This window comes from Schistocerca piceifrons, chromosome 8, assembly GCF_021461385.2.
Source record: "Schistocerca piceifrons isolate TAMUIC-IGC-003096 chromosome 8, iqSchPice1.1, whole genome shotgun sequence".
Taxonomy (NCBI): Eukaryota; Metazoa; Arthropoda; class Insecta; order Orthoptera; family Acrididae; genus Schistocerca; species Schistocerca piceifrons.
Genome location: NC_060145.1, coordinates 154,360,666 through 154,381,760, shown reverse-complemented (window position 1 = coordinate 154,381,760; position 21,095 = coordinate 154,360,666).

The window sequence follows — 21,095 nt, the reverse complement described above, 5'->3', positions numbered from 1 at the left end:
CGTTGGTGCTTTTAGTTTGGAAAGGACCCATTAGCGTCGGAAGCCCATTTAGCGCTTCCATCATCAAAGAGACTTGGCGCCGACTGCAGCCAAAGACATGCTCATAGTTTCTCTGAGAATGCGATATCTGCGACGTTATATGAAGCAGACTGTAATACAGTCTGACATACAGACTCTACAATCTGAGTCAACTGATAGGGACATACCAATGGTGTTTGAGAGTGGTGTCTGAGAGCATACTGTATACCAGCTATCAACTGTTTTTAATAAACGCGTCTTGGGAGAGCAACGTAAATGAATTAACTTGAAAAGATTTTTTTTAGCGTAATTGTTGTCTAAAGACCGATCGCATACAGCTGCAAAACAGTTTCCTCAACAACAACATCAAAAAAAACTGTAAACTGGAGGACGTCTGCTGTAAAATATTTGCATGTTATATACTATAACGCGAGTCGCGAAGCACTCATATAACTCATGGACTCCAGTTACAGAGTCGGATCTGGATAGAGTGGGAATTTGGCTGGGATTTGTGCAGACGTAGGACTATTTTACCAATAAACATTTATTAAACACTAGCAAAGTATTCGCAAATTACAAGCTTAGAAAATCAACAAGGATGAACCCTAATATTATGCTCAGCAATAGCCGTTGAGAAACTGGGCAGAACCACGCGACCGCTACTGTCGCAGGTTCGAATCCTGCCTCGGGCGTGGATGTGTGTGATGTCGTTGGGTTAGTTAGGTTTAAGTAGTTCTAAGTTCTAGGGGACTCATGACCTCAGATGTTAAGTCCCATAGTGCTTAGAGCCATTTGAATTTGAAATTGGGCACCAACAAACATAAGTAAATTAAAATTTCTTCCAATACAATAATAAACTAATCGGAGATAATCTGTGGTGACTGAAGGTGCAAATTTGATCGAGTGAAACATGTAAAAATAAAGTTATTGAGACTTGTGGCTTCTCCATAATTTTAATTTTAAGAACAAAATAATATGAACCATAAAATCGCAGTCGGAGCGCTCAGACTTTATAATAGGGCATCCAATCACTGACAATCTAATCTACTTCTACTAGCCACTCCCTCTATCAGCCACTTATTACTGCTAATACTACTATCATAGCAAGTAGAAGAGAAAGTGAGCTGACCCTGTGCACTAAGGCTAGGCGCAAATTGAGACGCGTATAGCACGTGTGACTTGACGCGACACTACAGCGCGACACGCACGTGCCACACGGGTCGCGCGGGTCCAGCGCATATTGCGCCGCGTACACCATACTCGCACGCGCTGACGGAAGCGCGAGCAACCTGTTATCTTTCACAAACGATTTTACAGAAACTATTGACTGAAAATATATGATTTTTGCCTTACTTGTAGCGTTATATGCCATCTTCGTGGCGAAGTGCCCATCACCTCGCTAATGACCATTCTTATTGTGATGTACACATTTTAGTAAGACACTACGCAAAACTCATAAAGTTTGCAACGAAAATTAGGGGTTGCTATGATTTTTAGTTTGGTGCTTATTACACCATATTTTGCTGCGTATGAAATTTAGCTAACTTTCTGGATTTTTGTGTAGACTTGGGAGGAGGTCTCTATCTGCCTCCGATCTCGAGAAAGTGGATCCCACGTAGTAGCGCGCTCACTTCCGACCTCACGCCCGCGAGAATGAAATACTCGCAACATCTCTCATATCTCCTAAACCGCTTGAGACATCGAAACGAAAGTTTGGTGAATGATAGCACACAAGGAGGAGAGTGTTTTGCCAACTCTTAAACACACGGAACGTTCTTATCTATGGCGATATATCAGTACTTATACCTCCCTTTCTATTTATTTCACTCCAGTGACTAATTTTTTAAGAGTTATCGACAGCTAGCGAAACAAAAACTTCTTAGTAAGAAAATAAACATGGAATTTCGTCTTTTATATTACTGCAAACCGACACTACGAGGTTTCTCGTAAGCTATTGAGCTCTTTGATTGCAATTACTTGTTTAACGAGGCACCCATTCCGGAATTCTGTCTCAATAGCTGCTGTGAGATGAGTTTAGCAAATTACACTATGACAAAGGAGGTACAATTAAACCACTCACCAAGAGAAATGTGGCCGTTACTCACAAACTGTGATGCTTCTTCGAATGAGAAAAGGTTAACAATTCTCACAAAAATAGATAGCCAATGCTGTTGGAATTTTGGTGGAATCCCCGTAACCCATCGTATTTTTAACACTGAGCGACTGGAATGGAAACTTACCAAAGGATTTTATTCCTTCTCTTGATCTGAGCAGTATTAAAATAATGACGAGCGTTCCTTCAGGCGGAATGATAGGCACATGCCAGATACTGGTTACTCACCTACGGCTTGCCAAACTGACAATGTCTGATAGCGAATAAAATAGTTGTTATTGAGAAAAATAAACAATTGATCTGTCGCACAACACAATGGTCAGTGTTTTGTCAGGAGCGGAGGATAATGCGCGCGACAGGAATGCACAAACTAGCCATGTGTGCCTTGTGAGTTGGAGTTCGAAAAACATTGTTGTGAAAGTAGGTCTGCCTTGGTCAGCAGTACATTTCTACAAATTAAATATATCTAATCATAACATTCCTACTTTCGTAATAATACCGACCATTTTCTTCGTTTGTGTAACCTGTTGTATAATTAGTTTATTAATGCTGATAATGTGCATGCAACAATTGAAATGCTTTTTCTCATCAAGGGGAACCAATTAAAACATTTTCCACTGTTTCTAGATTGCTGTGGAAATGTGATGTTCACATGCATGTAGTACAGTGTGTCATATTACATTATTACATCGATATCACAGTAATCACAGTGAGACTTCTATACTTCAGATCTTTTTACCAGGAGCCCAAAGGGATGACACCTGTGGAGATTATCCCTTTCTAAATTGTTATAACAGATCGTACAGATACGCCAGCATACTAGGCAGTGAGAAGATAACCTTGTTTTGCTTTCCTGCCTTGATTCTTAATCACATGATTTTATAATATTCCTTGCTTCCCTATTCACTGCGACGGCCGGTGTGGCCGTGTGGTTCTAGGCGCTTCAGTTTGGAACCGCGTGACCGTTACGATCGCAGGTTCGAATCCTGCCTCTGGCATGGATGTGTGTGATGTCCTTAGGTTAGTTAGGTTTAAGTAGTTCTTAGTTCTAGGGGACTGATGACCTCAGAAGTTAAGTCCCATAGTGCTCAGAGCCGTTTGAACCATTATTCACTGCACTCTGTCCCTTCTTGCGATCTGAAAACATCGCGGAGGCATATGATACAATTCCAGCGGCCAATGGCTCATCAGTTACTGAAGTATGCATTTTTCTTGACACAAGAAAAACAAAACAAAACTATACAGATATAAATAACAGAAAGGTATAACGTACTAACGAAGAAAGCCGGAGCGTTTAAATGGCGAAAAACGAAACACTACCCAAAGGCAATAAAATTTAGTACACAGTGAGGCAAAATTTATCGTATGGGCAATACTGTCACTGATCATATGCGCCGTTCCGATGTGAGCATATGGCAGGCCTACTTTTCCGCTCCCCGCCTCAAATTTCCCACGGTGCTAGCGAGGCACGCGCGAAGCGCGGCGCGGGAAACTGTGCCTCAACGACAACACCGCGCGACCTGGCGCAGGCGCGTGTCGCGTCCCAGTCGCGTCGCGTCGCGTCGCAATTTGCGCGGTCCCATTTGAACCTGCGATGTTACAAAAACGCACGCTGCGCTGCGTCGCGCCACACGCGCTATAAGCGTCTCAATTTGCGCCTAGCATAAGGCTAAGTGAAAAGAACATTAAAGTGTAAGAAAATGGAAGCTGCGTGAGTACGTAATAAATTAAGAACAGCGAATGTCGAAATGAAACTTGCGCGGAAGTTGTTCTCAGACGAAAAGTTTAAAACGGTTCACTCTGATATCCAAGATCATTCTAAACTCAGTAAGAAATAGAACAATATAGTAGACGCTAAAATATGGAAACGGTAGTTGGAAAACAATAAGGAAATAAAAAGTGTGACCACGAGTTGCTTCTGAGCAGCGTGCTCTTAAAAATTAACTCGCCCAAGGATACAGACATTGTTTGAAGCATGGATTGTTGTCACTGCCGTCCGAACATATCTCCGAAATTTAGTAAAGATTCTCAAATGCTGATATGGAATCAATACCCGTGCTATGGAAACAATTAAGAATCATTTTCGGGAAGAACTGAACGACAACAAACAGTTGTGTGTGCTGTTTTGATGACGTTAAGCTCTAAGAACTGCATTTTAGGAAAACTTGGTTGAAAGTTAATGGTTCCGACATATACCGGAGAGTCTTGAAAGCTCCTCAGGGAAAGAATGTTTATCATCTGGCAGGTTACGTGGTTCATCAAACAAGAAATCACAACATCCCTGAAGTGTTTGTACCTCCTAAATCAGAATTCATGTGATATGTCACACTCATTACTAACAGCTGTTATATATTACTGATCTCCTGCAGCAAAGACATTGCTCACGTACCTATCAAAAAGCGTCTTCAGATGTGCTTATCCAGGTGGAAAATATCATCACGGCAATACTCCGTGCGAAGGGTTTATGGGGCGATATTTTTATGATTTTTAAATAGTCTGGATCATACTACTATTGAAATATTTAAATATCGAACATTGGCTGCTGGGGAGGTCAAGTGATGGATGTTTTTAAACTGATTATTCATTGTATGAAATGCCGGTTTTTCATGGGCGTTAAACTAATTCGGAAGTTGCTGAAGTCTTAAAAGGCTTCCAAGACTGCCCGGAAACTGCCTAAACTAGCTGACTACCAATGTCCACTGAAGTAAGTTAATTAAATCCAGGTAATTTTCATTTCATTAGATAAATTTCATAAATTTATCTGATAATGAGCTGCGTTTGCCGAGGTAACGTATATTTCCTTGGATCACAAGCGGAGCAGCTGACACCTCGCGGTGGAACTGGTGAACTAGGGGAGTTAGTACACCTTCTCTTCCACTCGCTATGCTACTGTTAAAGGACTAGAATTCTACATTATATGAAATTCTGTACAAATAAGTGTACATATAGTTTTAGTCTCATTCGCAGAGTATTCATCACAACAAAGCTCACAGAGCACTTTTCAAGAGGGGTTTGTAAAGCACATCAGCATGATAGACGTCCTGCCATAACTCTTCAGTAGCAAGAGATATATTAATCCGTTTATTTTCAAACTGGTAATCATTTTTGCACATTTGTTTCCAGATTAACTACCAGTTGTTCAAGTTGGCTGCTACTGAAGTGAACAAAAATGCCATGAATTTGTGTTAATAGTGCTGACACATTTTGCTATGTGTGTGGAGAAGTGAGATTTGCTTCATAAAAACAGCAAATAACTCCACTGATTAAAAAAGTTACAGTTGTTATTTTGGGTACAATGTAGGTGATCAGAATAAACCCTGGGTTCCACATGTGATCTGTAAAACTTGTGCCAGGAACCACAGGAATTAGATGCATGGGAATGTATGTTCAATGCTCTTTGCAATGCCCATGAGCTGGCGTGACCCAACTAACCATGTCAGTGACTGCTACTTTTGTATGGTTCCTCCTTTCAATAAGGGAATATCTAAGAAGAAGAAGCGGACAGTGATGTATCCTAACATTCCATCTCCCATACGTCCAGTTCTACATGGGGAAGGATTGCCAATACCTGAACCACTGATGGAGTACGAGATTACTTCTGATGGGGATTCTAAATGTCCTGAAACATGTACATCACAAGATCCAAAGTTTCTTCCAAATAGATCATCATCTGATGATCCACAATGATTATCTCAAAATGAGTTAAGTGATCTCATTAGAGATTTGGAGCTCTCTAAAGCTAAGACTGAGATTTTAGCATCAAGATTGTAGCAGCGCAATTTTCTGGAAAGCAATATAAATGTTTCATTCTACCACAGAAGAGAGCAACAATTCACTCCTCTTTCTAACATGCAACACAGTCTTGTGGCATGAGTAGACATAAATGGTCTAATGAAGGCTCTCAGAATTAATTAAGAACCTGATCAGTGGAGACTGTTTCCTGATTCAGCAAAGCTGAGCTTAAAAACAGTGTTTATACATATTGGTAATCAGCTTCCTTCTATTCCAGTTGGGTGTAGTGTGCATATGAAATTCATAACGAAATATGAAAATTTTGCTCGAAGCCATCAAGTACACTCCTAGAAATTGAAATAAGAACACCGTGAATTCATTGTCCCAGGAAGGGGAAACTTTATTGACACATTCCTGGGGTCAGATACATCACATGATCACACTGACAGAACCACAGGCACATAGACACAGGCAACAGAGCATGCACAATGTCGGCACTAGTACAGTGTATATCCACCTTTCGCAGCAATGCAGGCTGCTATTCTCCCATGGAGACGATCGTAGAGACGCTGGATGTAGTCCTGTGGAACGGCTTGCCATGCCATTTCCACCTGGCGCCTCAGTTGGACCAGCGTTCGTGCTGGATGTGCAGACCGCGTGAGACGACGCTTCATCCAGTCCCAAACATGCTCAATGGGGGACAGATCCGGAAATCTTGCTGGCCAGGGTAGTTGACTTACACCTTCTAGAGCACGTTGGGTGGCACGGGATACATGCGGACGTGCATTGTCCTGTTGGAACAGCAAGTTCCCTTGCCGGTCTAGGAATGGTAGAACGATGGGTTCGATGACGGTTTGGATGTACCGTGCACTATTCAGTGTCCCCTCGACGATCACCAGTGGTGTACGGCCAGTGTAGGAGATCGCTCCCCACACCATGATGCCGGGTGTTGGCCCTGTGTGCCTCGGTCGTATGCAGTCCTGATTGTGGCGCTCACCTGCACGGCGCCAAACACGCATACGACCATCATTGGCACCAAGGCAGAACCGACTCTCATCGCTGAAGACGACACGTCTCCATTCGTCCCTCCATTCACGCCTGTCACGACACCACTGGAGGCGGGCTGCACGATGTTGGGGCGTGAGCGGAAGACGGCCTAACGGTGTGCGGGTCCGTAGCCCAGCTTCATGGAGACGGTTGCGAATGGTCCTCGCCGATACCCCAGGAGCAACAGTGTCCCTAATTTGCTGGGAAGTGGCGGTGCGGTCCCCTACGGCACTGCGTAGGATCCTACGGTCTTGGCGTGCATCCGTGCGTCGCTGCGGTCCGGTCCCAGGTCGACGGGCATGTGCACCTTCCGCCGACCACTGGCGACAACATCGATGTACTGTGGAGACCTCACGCCCCACGTGTTGAGCAATTCGGCGGTACGTCCACCCGGCCTCCCGCATGCCCACTATACGCCCTCGCTCAAAGTCCGTCAACTGCACATACGGTTCACGTCCACGCTGTCGCGGCATGTTACCAGTGTTAAAGACTGCGATGGAGCTCCGTATGCCACGGCAAACTGGCTGACACTGACGGCGGCGGTGCACAAATGCTGCGCAGCTAGCGCCATTCGACGGCCAACACCGCGGTTCCTGGTGTGTCCGCTGTGCCGTGCGTGTGATCGTTGCTTGTACAGCCCTCTCGCAGTGTCCGGAGCAAGTATGGTGGGTCTGACACACCGGTGTCAATGTGTTCTTTTTTCCATTTCCAGGAGTGTATAATGACTCTCAATGGCAGATCTGCTGTGGCTTGAAAGTGGTTGCACTGCTATTAGGCATGCAGTTGGGGTATACTAAATATTGCTGCTTTCTCTGTGAATGGGATAGCCGTGATCGTGCATCTCATTACAGTAAACATGAATGGCCCACCAGAAAATCTCTTCAAATAAGTATAAAGAACATTAAGAGTGAACCTCTAGTAGACTGTAAAAAGATTCTGCTTCTGCCCTTGCACATCGAGTTGGGTCTCATGAGAAGCTTTCTTAAGGGAATGAACAAAGGTGGTGACGTATTTAAGTACTTAAGGCAAAAATTCCGTTACTTAGGTAATGCCAAAGTAAAGGAGGACATCTTTGTAGGTCCACAGATTCGAGAGATTTTTGGAGACCATACTTTTGATGGAATCATACAAGGTGATGAGAAGCATGTATGGGAATGTTTTAAGGCAATCTGTTTACAGTTCTTTGGGAACAAACAGGCAATAAATTACAAGGAGATTGTAGGTAACATGATTCCAACTTATGAAAACTTGGTTGCTACATGTCATTAAAACTGTATATCTTACGTAGTCATCTTGACTTCTTCCCCAAAGATTATGATGCAGTAAGTGATGAACATGGGGAGTGATTTCATCAAGACATTGCCACATTTGAGAAGAGGTATGCCGGAAAGTGGAGCCCTACTATTTTAGCAGATTACTGCTGGATTCTCATAAGGGATGTCCTCGAGTATGTGTATAAACGTCAAGCCAAGCGAAAACGATCATTTTCTTAATTTATCTCTGAAAAAAATATGTAATTGTATATACTGTACATATGGACAATTAACATTGGTAGTCCTTTATGTACATTTGTGCCAGTTACTTTATATATTTTCTTTTGCACTTTACATATTTCTGGTACAAAGTAGATTTACAAAGTATTTTCATCCATACAATATTATCTTCATTGTTTCTTAATATTTTACTTTTGTGATTCCAGAATGGTACTGAAATATATGAATGCATAACACATAACATAATTGAAGTAATTATTCACTTAAAATATGTTATGCTGAATCTTGGAACATGAATGGCTATTTAGTTACTGAGTTATTCATGCAAAAATGTAGATTACTTTTTTTAAAAAAAAAGTAGACTTAATTTTATGAATATGATGATTTTGAATCATTTTATACTGCAATAAACATAACTAACACAAAATCATGTAATTTACACACTTTCACTTCAAATAACACAAAGATATTTCATTTAGTTTGGGTGCTTTTGATCGCGGCCAAGAACATTGGATTGACCATTTCATTTGAATGTGAACTAAAAACTATATAGTAGCAAAATAATCCATTATGGATGGAACAGGGAGAACATGTATGGGAGACTAGCACTGGCAAAAAGGAAATTCATGGCCAAGAGACGTCTACTAGCATAAAACACAGGCATTAATTTGAGGGAGAAATTTCTGAGAATGTGTGTTTGGAGCACAGCACTGAATGGTAGTGAAACATGGGCTGTCAAAATACCGGAACAAAAGAGAATCAAGCATTTGAGGTATGGTGCTACAGAGGAATGTTGAAAAAAAGGTGGACTGATAAGGTTAGGAATGAGGAGAGTCTACACAGAATCGGCGAGGAAAAGAATATGCGGAAAACACTGAAAAGAAGGAGGGACAGGATGAAAGGACGTCTGTTAAGACATCTCAGTATAACTTCCATGGCACTACAGGGAGCTGTAGAGGACAAATATTATAGGAAAAGACAAGGACTGGAATACATCGAGCAAATAATTGATGACATAGGTTACAATTGCTACTCTGAGATGAAAAGTTTGGCTCAGGAGAAGAATTCGTGTTGGGCCGCATCAAATCTGTAAGAGACTTGATAATTCTAATAATAATAATAATGATAATAATACCAAGCTGTTAGCTGGAGAGAGCATGGGGAGTGGGATGTTGAAAACACATTACACTATTACCGTCTACTAGGATTGATGATTATGTTCCTTTTTCTTATTGTCATATTGGAGTTTCGAGCGCATTTGCCACGCTTGCAGAGAAAGGGGGTCCACTTTTTGGAAAAAGAAAGACTCTCCTTAATTCATTATTACATTTATGTCTTGCTATCGTGAATTTTTTAATACCCCTCCAACAGTCTCTTGCTTTTTCTAATTCCACACCAACATGAAGTTACTTTAAACAGGTGAGTGACCTGAGATATCATGATGATACTGTCATAGACAAGTGCTCATGCTTTTGACATCACAAATTTTCATAAATCAAAACTTTTTTACTTGTATGCAATGTCAGCTGTAATCGGCATAGATATTCTTCTTATGTTTATCATTAGAAAGCATTAGTTTCCTAGTGTAAGATGTAGTCTAGTTGAGCATTGTGGAAGGCAAAACCAGTTAAATGACTCATCTTAATGCCGGGTAAATGACTTTCCAGCGCTTTAACGCTTTCTTTGGTATGAAGCATGAGCAAGCCTTTTTAAAGTCTAATGTGCAAGCATCTTAACCGAAGAGCATAAGTTTCCTGGGAAAGTCTGGGATGCTCTCGGTCGACGTATCGGTGCACGTCGTCAAACCCCTACGACACTTCAGGAGCTCCGATAGGCACTGGTGCGAGAATGGGAGACTATACCCCAGCAGCTGCTCGACCACATGATCCAGAGTATGCCAACCCGTTGTGCGGCCTATGTACGTGAGCATGATGTCGGGGAACTTGCGCAGGAAACAGTGGCATTTGGTAGCACATGTGTTTCGGGACGGTTTTCTCAACTTTTCTCCAATACCGTGGACTTACGGATCTGCGTCGTGTGTGTTTCACATGTGCCTATGCTATTAGCGCCAGTTCTGTGTAGTGCCAGGTTGTGTGGTACCACATTCTCCAATTATCCTTCATTTATGAGCATGAGTGTAGTTAGAGCCTACAGTAGTTAGAGTCTTTTATTTAGCTGGCTGCATTGGTACTTGCTGTATCGCTGTAGTTCGTGTAAAGAATATTTTTTGTGAGGTAAGTGTCTTATAAAATGTATTGGTTAGTGTTAGGATTTCTTCTAATTCAGGGCCATTCCTTTGTGTTAATTATTTGAGCAGTTAGACTACGTTTGAGTTGTATTTGTCAGGAATAATTCTCTAGGTCAGATATGAAATGATAAGAACAAGCAAAGAGACAGTACTTCAGTTTCACTCTGCGGTTTCAGAATTAAATTAAAAAGTTTCACCTTTCCAGTTATATCAGTCCAAGTAAGTAAAATACAATAAAAATTTTAATGCCATCGACCAATTATCCACCGGGTGAGTTACTAATTGCGAGGTGGCACGAAGGTCTGCTTCCATACGCAGACCTCCGCAAATACGATGTGCAATGTGTCTTGCGACCTCCATATAAGATTAGGGATGATCTTGGATTGCGCTTGCAGTTGTGGCATATCGTGTATTGGTCAGATTAGTAAGACCGTGGAGGAATAGTGTGCTGAGCATAAGCGACACACACGCTAAAAACAGCCAAACAATGGGCTGTTGCAGAATATGGTCTTGCCAGCGGTCATCCTATGGATCATAAGAACATGGAGAATCTTTCATGCACTTCCAGCTATTGGGACAGCGTTATTAAGAAAGCAGCAGAGATTAAGTTAGCAAGTAACTTTACAAATAGGGATGGAGGTTTTTGCTCAAATTCAGCGTGGAATCCTATTTCCTCCCTTGTCAAGAAACGGAGAGTCTGAGTTAGTGCTAACTTGCCTGTGGTTTAGTAATTTTCACTGTGGATAACTTCTGGAACCGCGTTGCTGCTACGGTCGCAGGTTCGAATCCTGCCTCGGCCATGGATGTGTGTGATGTCCTTAGGTTAGTTAGGTTTAAGTAGTTCTAAGTCTAGGGGACTGATGACCTCAGATGTTAAGTCTCGTAGTTCTTAGAGCCATTTGAACCAGTTGATAACTTCTGGCGACAGTCATCTTTGGATCTATGGTTTGTCTAATAGCGTTAGTGTTTACAGCACGCGTGTATGTGTGTGTGTTATCTTCCCGGAACTGCTTCGTAAAACGGAGTTTTAAATTCACTTCCACGGAGATTACTTGCTGCAGATTTGCCTTGAAAATGACAGGGTAAACAACTGTCGTAATTTCGGCAGTTGTCGACGACGTCACTCGGCTGTATTTCGTAATGAATGTTGGCGTAAGAATTGTATGAGTAAATGTAGCACGTTAACTCTCTGACAGAACGTATATTCTTATTCGGTGAGGGTAATAGTAAGTGGTTAAAAATGTATACTCTCATTCTTATTGTGTGTCTTAAAACTGCATTTATCATCCAATGATTATTATGTGTGAACATAAAAGACAGACTCGTATGTAAATAAGGTACAATACAGTTTTAAGTAGGGAAGAGTGTTGTAACTAGAGAGTAGCGTATCTACAAATACACAATGCTCTTTGGTCGCTAATACGGTCTGGAGAGCCTACGTACAGAGAGCGAGAGTGGCCATTGGCGACATCGCACTTGATTGGCTGAACAGTTATGACGCCATTTTTTAGCCACGAGTCTCTCTCGGTTCGTATGTTCGCAGTGCTTTCAGGAGTTGGATTATTGTTTCGAAGACTTTACGAAAACTGTTGCAGTCTATAGCATATCACATCTACAGATTTCTCGTCATGGGACGAAAAACGTCGACTTCGAAAATTTCCGGACACTATCATTTGTTATGTAAATGTCGTGTGGCTAGGGCCTACCGTCTGGTAGACCGTTCGCCTGGTGCAAGTATTTCGAGTTGGCGCCACTTCGGCGACTTGCGTGTCGACGGGGATGAAATGATGATGATAAGGGCAACACAACACCCTATCTCTGAGCAGAGAAAGTCCCCGATTCAGCCGAGAATCGAACCCGGGCCGTTTGGTATGACGTTCCTTCGCGCTGACCACTCAGCTACCAGGAGCGGACACTAACATTTGTTGAACTAATGACTCGTGTAATACACCAAGCTGCATTTAAGAGTGTAGCTCGCATGTCGGCAGTTCGATCCTCACTGTCTCCGAATTATTATTATTATTTTTACTTTTATTTGAATTGCATTTATCGACCTGAGCTGTCAGTTAACAAATCTGGAATCCTAATCTTTTTATGTTTAGTTACTAATCGTAGGAAAATGCCAGTATCCATAATGACAACGTTTAGTTTTCGAAAATCAACTGCCGGTACTGCGAAATTCTTTTCCATGCTTTTCTTCATAGTTAGAAAGCATCAGTATAGAAGTATAATTCTGGATTTTTCAGGTATAAGACACAGTCTCTAGATCCACAATATCATCCAAAATATGTTATCTGAGAAGGAAACAAACTATTTACACTGATCAACCAGAACATTACGACCACCTTCCTAGTAGCCGGTAACAAGTGCGACGTGTCGTGGCGTGAAAGCAATGAGGCCTTTGTCGTTCGCAGGAGGGAGTTCACACCACATCTGCACATACGAGTCACCCAGTGCCCGTAAATTCCTGGGAGGCGGGTGATAAACTATGACGTCACGTTCAATTACATCCCTCTTGTGTTCGATAGGGTTCAGCTCTATGGAGTTGATTAAGGGGGGGGGGGAGGGGGGAGCAGCACATTAGAACTTACCACTGTATCCTCGAACCACTCCATCACACTCCTGTTCTTGTGAGGTGGCGCATTATCTTGCTGAAAATTTCCATGCTGGGAAACATGATCCCCGTGAAGGAAAGTATGTGGTCTGCAACCACCGTACGATACACCTTGGCCGTCATCGTGCCTTGTACGATCTCCACTGGACCCATGGATGCCCGTGTGAATGTTCACAGAGCATAATGGAGCCGCCGCCAGCTTGTCTCCGTCCAGCAGTAGAGATGTCAAGGAGCTGTTCCCCTGGAAGACAATGGATTCGCTCCCTCCCTTCGGCATAATGAAGAGGGTATCGGGATTCATCAGATCATTCAGCATTCTGTCACTGAGCCAACGCGCAGTTTTGATGGTCGCATGCTCATTTCTGTCGTCGCTGACAGTGTCGTGGTACACGCTAGCGTCGTCGGCTGTAGGGCCATCGTTGGGAATGTTCGGTGCACTGTGTGTTCAGACACACTTGTACTCTGCCCAGCATTAAAATCTGATGTTAGATCCACCACAGTCTGACGCCTGTCCTGCTTTACCAGTTTGCCCAGCCTACGACATCCGACATCTGTAATGAGAGGTGGTCGCGCCACCCCAAGACGTCTGCACCTGTTTTCACCTTGGTTTCACTACGTGTTGAAGAAACTCACCACAGCACTCTTCGAACGACCGACAACTCGGACAGTTTCCGAAAAGCCCATACCGAGCCTCCGGGCCATCACAGTCTTCCCTCGGTCAAACTCAGATAGATCGCGTGCCTTCCCCATTCTACACACGGACAGCACGCTGTCTGATACTGCATTCACTGTGCATGTGTCTCATTAGCAGTCATTCCTCGCCAAATGACGCCGATATCGCCTTGACGGGCTTATATCGTTAGTAGGTCGACGGTCATAATGTTTTGGGTGACTAGTATAAATCTTACAGACTACCAACTTCAACAACTAGTATCCAAATACGAAACTTCGAAATCGTTTCGGAGCGCTTAAAATAATAGAATGAAAGTCTATTTTTTTTTTAATTGGTCGATCCCCATCTTTTTCCGGAACATTGAAATAAGTGGCTAATGCACTGCATCATGCCACACTTAAATTCACTCCATATGAAATGTATAGAAGCATATACTAAATAGTAAGCTAGAATTGTCTGTTACAATATGAGCATAAATTTCATGTCTTGTAGTAAACAAGCAACGCTATTTCCCGTGTGTATTCTGGCAAAGAATATGGTGGCCGCCTGTGCATATTATTTAAGTTCTGAAAAGTTTTGGCCACTCTCTCTCTCTCTCTCTCTCTCTGTATATAGGCTCTCTACTTCAGTCCAGTGACCAACTTTAGAATGGAGACCACCATAAGCAGTTTCCGTCATTGTCTCCAGTTTTTGTCGTTGTTAGCTATGAGGTTGTGTTCTGTGCAGCATTTGTAAGTATTTAGCTACACATGTAAGTGCTGTACTGTGCATAACAACTAGCTGGACTGTATTGTTAGATACTCAGTTACAGAACTTTATGGTGAACCAATTGGTATTTATATTTAGAACTCTTTGTACAAAATGTGAACACTGAAAGTATACTTAGTCGGTCACGCACCATCTTGATTCGTGAAACAGAAGAAGGTCTTTTTCCATAGCACATGTGATATTTACAAATGAACTGAGTTCTTTTAATATCATAATAGTTTAACCAGAGCTGAAAATAAAAAAAAATGTTAGTTTCCAACAACTAATGTGTTTAACTTGTAACCACCTTTTGATAATTTTTCGGCTTAATTTGATTTTACTTATTGATTATTGATTTGTAGCAGATTAATAATGTGACAGATATAGGATTAGAAACAGTACAGACGAGATTATGTCGACTGCAACACTTTTACATTTCAATCGAATATTTGCGCCTAGGTAGATGACAATATTGTCTCTTGGAGCACGTTTTCACGCTTGGAAAAAGCTTTAATTTTCCGAAATAATTTTTGCAATTTCAAAAAAATGCTGAAGGTCATAAAAATGAATGCCATTCTTTAAAAACAGAGTAGGAAAATGTGTTGAACTTCTAATACAGAAAGGAATGATAAGAATACCAAATGTAATGTAATCTCTATAAAGTAAAACGAGGAAAAGGAATTTGAATAGAAATTTTAGTATTCCATTCTTCCGAAAATTAATTGTTCGAAAGTCCAGACATCATCACACAGCAGGAGAAGAACATGACAAGATGTATTAAAATATTCTCATTCTTGATTATCTTAGCCTGCTGATGGTCGAGGAATCTTAGTTGATCGCTTGCTTTAGTAGGTGTCAGGTCCGGGTATTTGTTGGCGAGCAGATAACTTTGGTGACGGCGGACTGTGAGAGCATGAAGTATAGTGCGGCAAAATACTTTGGATCATACTAAGAAACGTTAATCGGACTTAGTGAAAAAAATCAGTATAGAATACAAGGTTCGACTTTCGTGACATGCAAATATACATATAATGGCACGCGGATGGGGCACATACCGACACGTCATCAAACCGATCGCTTTGCATCGTAATTGGAGCTTTAATACACAGAATTACTGGACATTTAATTAGCACATCATTTCAAGTGATTACAGTAAAATGAACATCGTATTTCAAATTAAATATTATGATTATTATTCGAAATAACAAGATTAACATATAAGTGAGTCCTTACACTGACATGGTCAGATTTTAACTGAACAACATAATGAAGCCCAGAGGTTTTATACAATGATAGTATTACACAAGACATTGTATCTTTTTTTAGTTGTAATTAATTAATTTATTGCACAAGGTTGAACACTCTTCCTTAACATCCATGTGTTTTTCGTAACTGCCTATTCTCCCCGGAACCTCCCTTATAAGATTACTATGCTCATAAAAAATACAGGGTGATTCAAAAAGAGAGAACAAATTTCAATCTTTTATTACAGACAAACTATAAAAGATAGGAACACATTGTGCATGTTACTGGATAGAGAACGGTTTAAAGTTTTGAAACGGCTCCGGCGTTGTCTATTTGTAGTAACATGGAGACTACACCTCGAGAGAAATCATTTTGTGTTTAGTAATTTACACAAAGTCAGTTAAGTGTTCAAGTGCTGAGTGCATTCCGCCGTCGATTCAGCAAGAAGCCGCCTCCGTATAAGCATAATTCTGTGGCTTGCTTCTAAGAGGGCCAATGTCAATATTTGTCAAAACTGGTTTTATTGGTGCACGCCATATAGTTTCACATGCTCTTCACAATGTTAAAAGGGCCAATGTGTAAGCTACATACTGAGAGATATTGGGGTTTTATGTTGTAAGCCCCAAAGTGTTTTATCAAGTTTCCAATCGGCATAAAAGGGCCCAGCTTGGTATTGGCCTTTTTGCTGACAGATGGTTTCAACAATTGAACCAGTGCTGTGACATTGGACTTAAATCTGGCGGGAATACACAATAATAAGAATTGTTCCTTTACCAATTCCCTTTACCATTCGGCATATTGTTAGTGAGGTGTCTAGGCAGTCTTGGGGGCACAAACATGTTTCACAGAGGCGATAAGGAAGAGCTTGAGGAACAAACTGCACCTGAAATATCACCACTTGAGTCATCACATTGTCTTGACGGTAAGTTTACTAAAATAAATTGGTATCAGGAGCATTTATCCCTAATTTTCCCAACACAAGACCATAAATTGACTGGTATCTCTACTTAATGCCAGTCTAAAATATTATCAACTGCCTTTTAAATTTATTTCATTTTTATTTTCTTTAAGGTCATCCCAGTACCAGCACAGAAGGAAATGTATGTTCATCATTATTGGCAGACGTGATTTCAAGTTCTGATTAAGATGTATTTGAAGATTCTGATGTACATGTTCCAAGTGGTGGCGAACGTGGTGATGAAAGCAATGATGGAGGGAATATAGCTGTACGAAAGACAATTAATAGATAGTCAAGGATTGAAGAATTGATCTAATTCAACAGCAGCCTGGCAATGAAATAGCAAACTTCAGTGGAAGGGGGAGAAAGAAATGTGATCCACAGGATTCATCCAGAAAAAGAAAGCGAAACGAAAAATTATGGGAGAAAAATTGGAGGAAAGGATTGACAGCCGCAGGAAAGGAATATGTGACGTCGAAAGGAAAAGCTATACCAGCTAAAGTTCTGAAATAATCGTGTAAGTGCAGGAAAAATTGTGGAGGAAAAGTAAATGACGATGAGAGAGAGAGAAGTTCATAGAATATTACAAATTGTCCCCAGAAGCTCAAAATCAGTTCATAGCTAATCTAGACTCTGATAAGCTCATCTGCAGAAACTAGCACGGTTTTATTAAATAGCGATCATGCGAGACACAGCTGGCCCTCTTTGTGCATGATATACAACAGGCTTTAGATACCGGCTCTCAGGTTGATGCCATATTTCTCGACTTTCGAAAGGCGTTAGACTCACTTCCGCACTGTTGCTTGCTCCAAAAAGTGCGCGCTTACGGTCTATCCGATGACATATGCGGTTGAATAGAAAGTTTTCTAACAGACAGGGAGCAGTATGTCGTCCTGAACGGGGTGACTTCAACAGAAACAAGCCTAACTTCAGGTGTGCCCCAGTGCAGCGTAATAGACCCGCTACTTTTTACGATTTACGTAAACGATCTGGTTGATGGTATTGACAAAGGCATTAGACTGTTTACCGATGATTCTGTAGTCTACAAGAAAGTAGTATCACACGAAAGTTGTGAACAAATCAATGAGGATCTGCAGAAAATAAATTCGTGGTGTAATGACTGGCAGTTATCTCTCAATATTAGTAAGTGTAACATACTGCGTATAACAAAGCGAAAATCCCTATTAATGTACGAGTACAAAATAAATGTCCAGTCTTTTCAAGCGGTTAACATCCGTCAAGTATCTGGGTGTGACTATTCGAAATGATTCAAATGGAATGATCAGATTACACAAGTAACGGGTACGGAAAACTCTAGATTGCCGTTTATTGGTAGAATCCTGCAGAGATGCAGTCCTTCAACAAAGGAAATAGCTTACAATACGTTAGTTCGTCCAGTCTTAGAGTATTGTTCGTCTGTATGATGGGACCCTTACCAGTTGGGTCTGATTCAAGAGATTGAGAAGGTCGAAAGAAGAGCGGCAAGATTCGTGACTGGTACATTTAAGCCACCACGAGCGCGTTACAAATTTCATAGAAAATTTGAAGTTGGACACACTTGCAGATAGACGGCGCTGTTCACTAAATTCCGAAATCCAATCTTCACCGAGGATGTAGAGCATATATTATTACCACCAACTTTCAAATCGAGCAAGGATTACCATTCAAAGTTAATAGAAATTAGAGCTCGTACTAAGGCGTTCAGACAGTCGTTTTTCCCTCGCGTGATCCGCGAGTGGAACAGAGGGCGGGGAATATGACTGTGGCGCGTATTGTGCCCTCCGTCAATCATCGCTTGTTGGCTAGCGGAGTATATATGTAGATGTAGATGTGTCTGAGGAAAAGAAACATGTCGAGCGTATAAGGAACAAACCTGAAGGAACTGCCAGGAGGCGAAAATATTCCACGAAGTACTTTCTTTACAGTTCTTCTTTGCAGACTGAGACAGAAGAATGTCAGAATATGTTCCTTAGTACATTTTCTTTAACACAAAAGAAGGTAAGTATAATTATGGAGAAAAGACGAGGCTATGAAGGAGGAGTGTGTTCTGAAGATGGACGGGGTAAACATTTTAATCATCCTATAGTTCCATCCGACGACATTGATTTAATAAAGGAACGCATTAGCATGTTTCCTTCCTACGAAGGCCATTACTCTCGATCTCAGTCTTCTAAAAAGTATTTATCTCCAGACACAAGTATTTCAGCAATGTACCGGCTCTATCAAGAATTTAGACTGACCAGAGGTATGAAGCCAAAAACTGAAGCGTGTTATCGAAGAGCTTTTGCGACCTGTTTCAATCTTAGTTTCCACAAACCGAAGACTGACACTTGTGCAAAATGTGACAAATAATTCACGATGCTCAAGAATTTTACTGATGATGCTAAACGTCGTAAGGTTGAAGTGGGACGACAGCAAAATTTGGATTTAACCCAGGCTGCTTATGATCAGAAAGACAGTGATAAAAAGGAGCAGAATTCCAATGTAGTAATCCTGGTCTTTGATTTGCAGAAATGTCTACCCACTCCTTTTCTACGCTGTGCGGTGGCATTTTACAAAAGACAACTTTGGATCTTCACCTTGACCATCTTAAAGAATCATAAGGAATGTTCTCCAGTACGTTAAATTGGAATGAAACAGTGGCAGGAAGAGGTGGCCAAGCCAAGAAAAAGCTTCTTGTCTATATGATTATTTGATGAAAGTGGCCAACGAAATTGGTGAGGTACACCTGTACAGCGATTCGCGTACCTGACAAAACAGAAACATTTTTATTGCCATCGTGTTTCCGAGACTAGTGGGAGAATTCATGATTCAGGGAAGACGTTTGGAAATCAACCATAAGTTTCTTGAAGTTGGACACACTCACCTGGAAACTGACTCAATTCACGCAGCCATTGAGAAGACAAAGAAAACAACAACTGCTGAAGTAGAACTGCCAAGACGCTGGGCCAAATTAATACCCATGGTTCCCCAAAAGCCACCCATAACTGCAATAAAGCTGGGACATAAGGACTTTTACCACTTTAAAGACTTGATGAGAAGTCATTATCTGCTCAGGAAAATTAACACAGAAGGGAATCTTATTGTTTGGAACAAGATAAAATGGATGAAATATCACTCAGGTTTGCCAGGAATTGCCTCCTACAGACACAGTTACTCCTGAGAAGAACAATTCCAGATGATTGATCTGAACAGAAAGAAAACTCGATGCTTGTCTGTGCCAAAACTAGTACCTATTTCTGACGCCATCATATCCATTTCAGAAAAGAAATGAAAGGACTTAAGGTAACTGCTTCCGTACATCAATGAACGCACTCGTCCATTCTACATGCAGTTCATAAATCATCTGAGAGCCAATACACAGTCATATGAAAGAGGTAAACAGATATCTTACAAAGGGGAGGATGAGGATGCTGATTATGAGGGAAACGAGTGATATATTTTTCTCTCCCCTTTTACAGTATCAACCATGGTGTATGCAAATTATTTGTATGATATTAAGAATTTTGAATAAAGTTTCCCTCGTGATTACAAGACCAAAAAGTGCTTTCATGATTTATGGTGATAAAATGTGATTTTTGGAACATGTAACAATTGCTGTCAGTTATTAAATTCTAGAGGAATGAATAAAGTGATGTAATTAATGAGTAATAGGACATACTTATCGCAAAATTACCTGTTTCTGGTTATTCAGTGTACCTGACCGTGATGTCCAAAGGGCCAATGTCAAATAATTTAAGAGAGGTCATGATATTAAAAAGGGCCAATGTCCTCTTAAGTCCTTCAATTTTGAAGTTGAAAATGCTAGAAATTTAGTATTTAAAAATAAGCTTTAGTTAGGGTAATTTGCTATGACGATAGTAACAAATAGCCCAAGATATACTGTTAGTAGCTGTCAGAAAATGACAGAAAATATTTAGAAGCTTATAACGTAAAACTAAGATTCTTGACATTGGCCCTTTTAGAACCAAGCCACAGATTTATGACTTCATACAACATTCTTCGAATCTGGTTGCATACTGGTCGGCCGAGCACGTCTGATAAAAATGTCGAGCATAGCAGAGATGTAACAACACGAAGCCCTTGGATGTCCACAATACGGGCAGGCCAGGAACTTCAACTTCCTCAAACAACGGCGTGACGAATTGTGAAACGACGCCTGATATGTAGACTTGCAAGTTGTTACTGCAGCAATTCCTATCTGGAG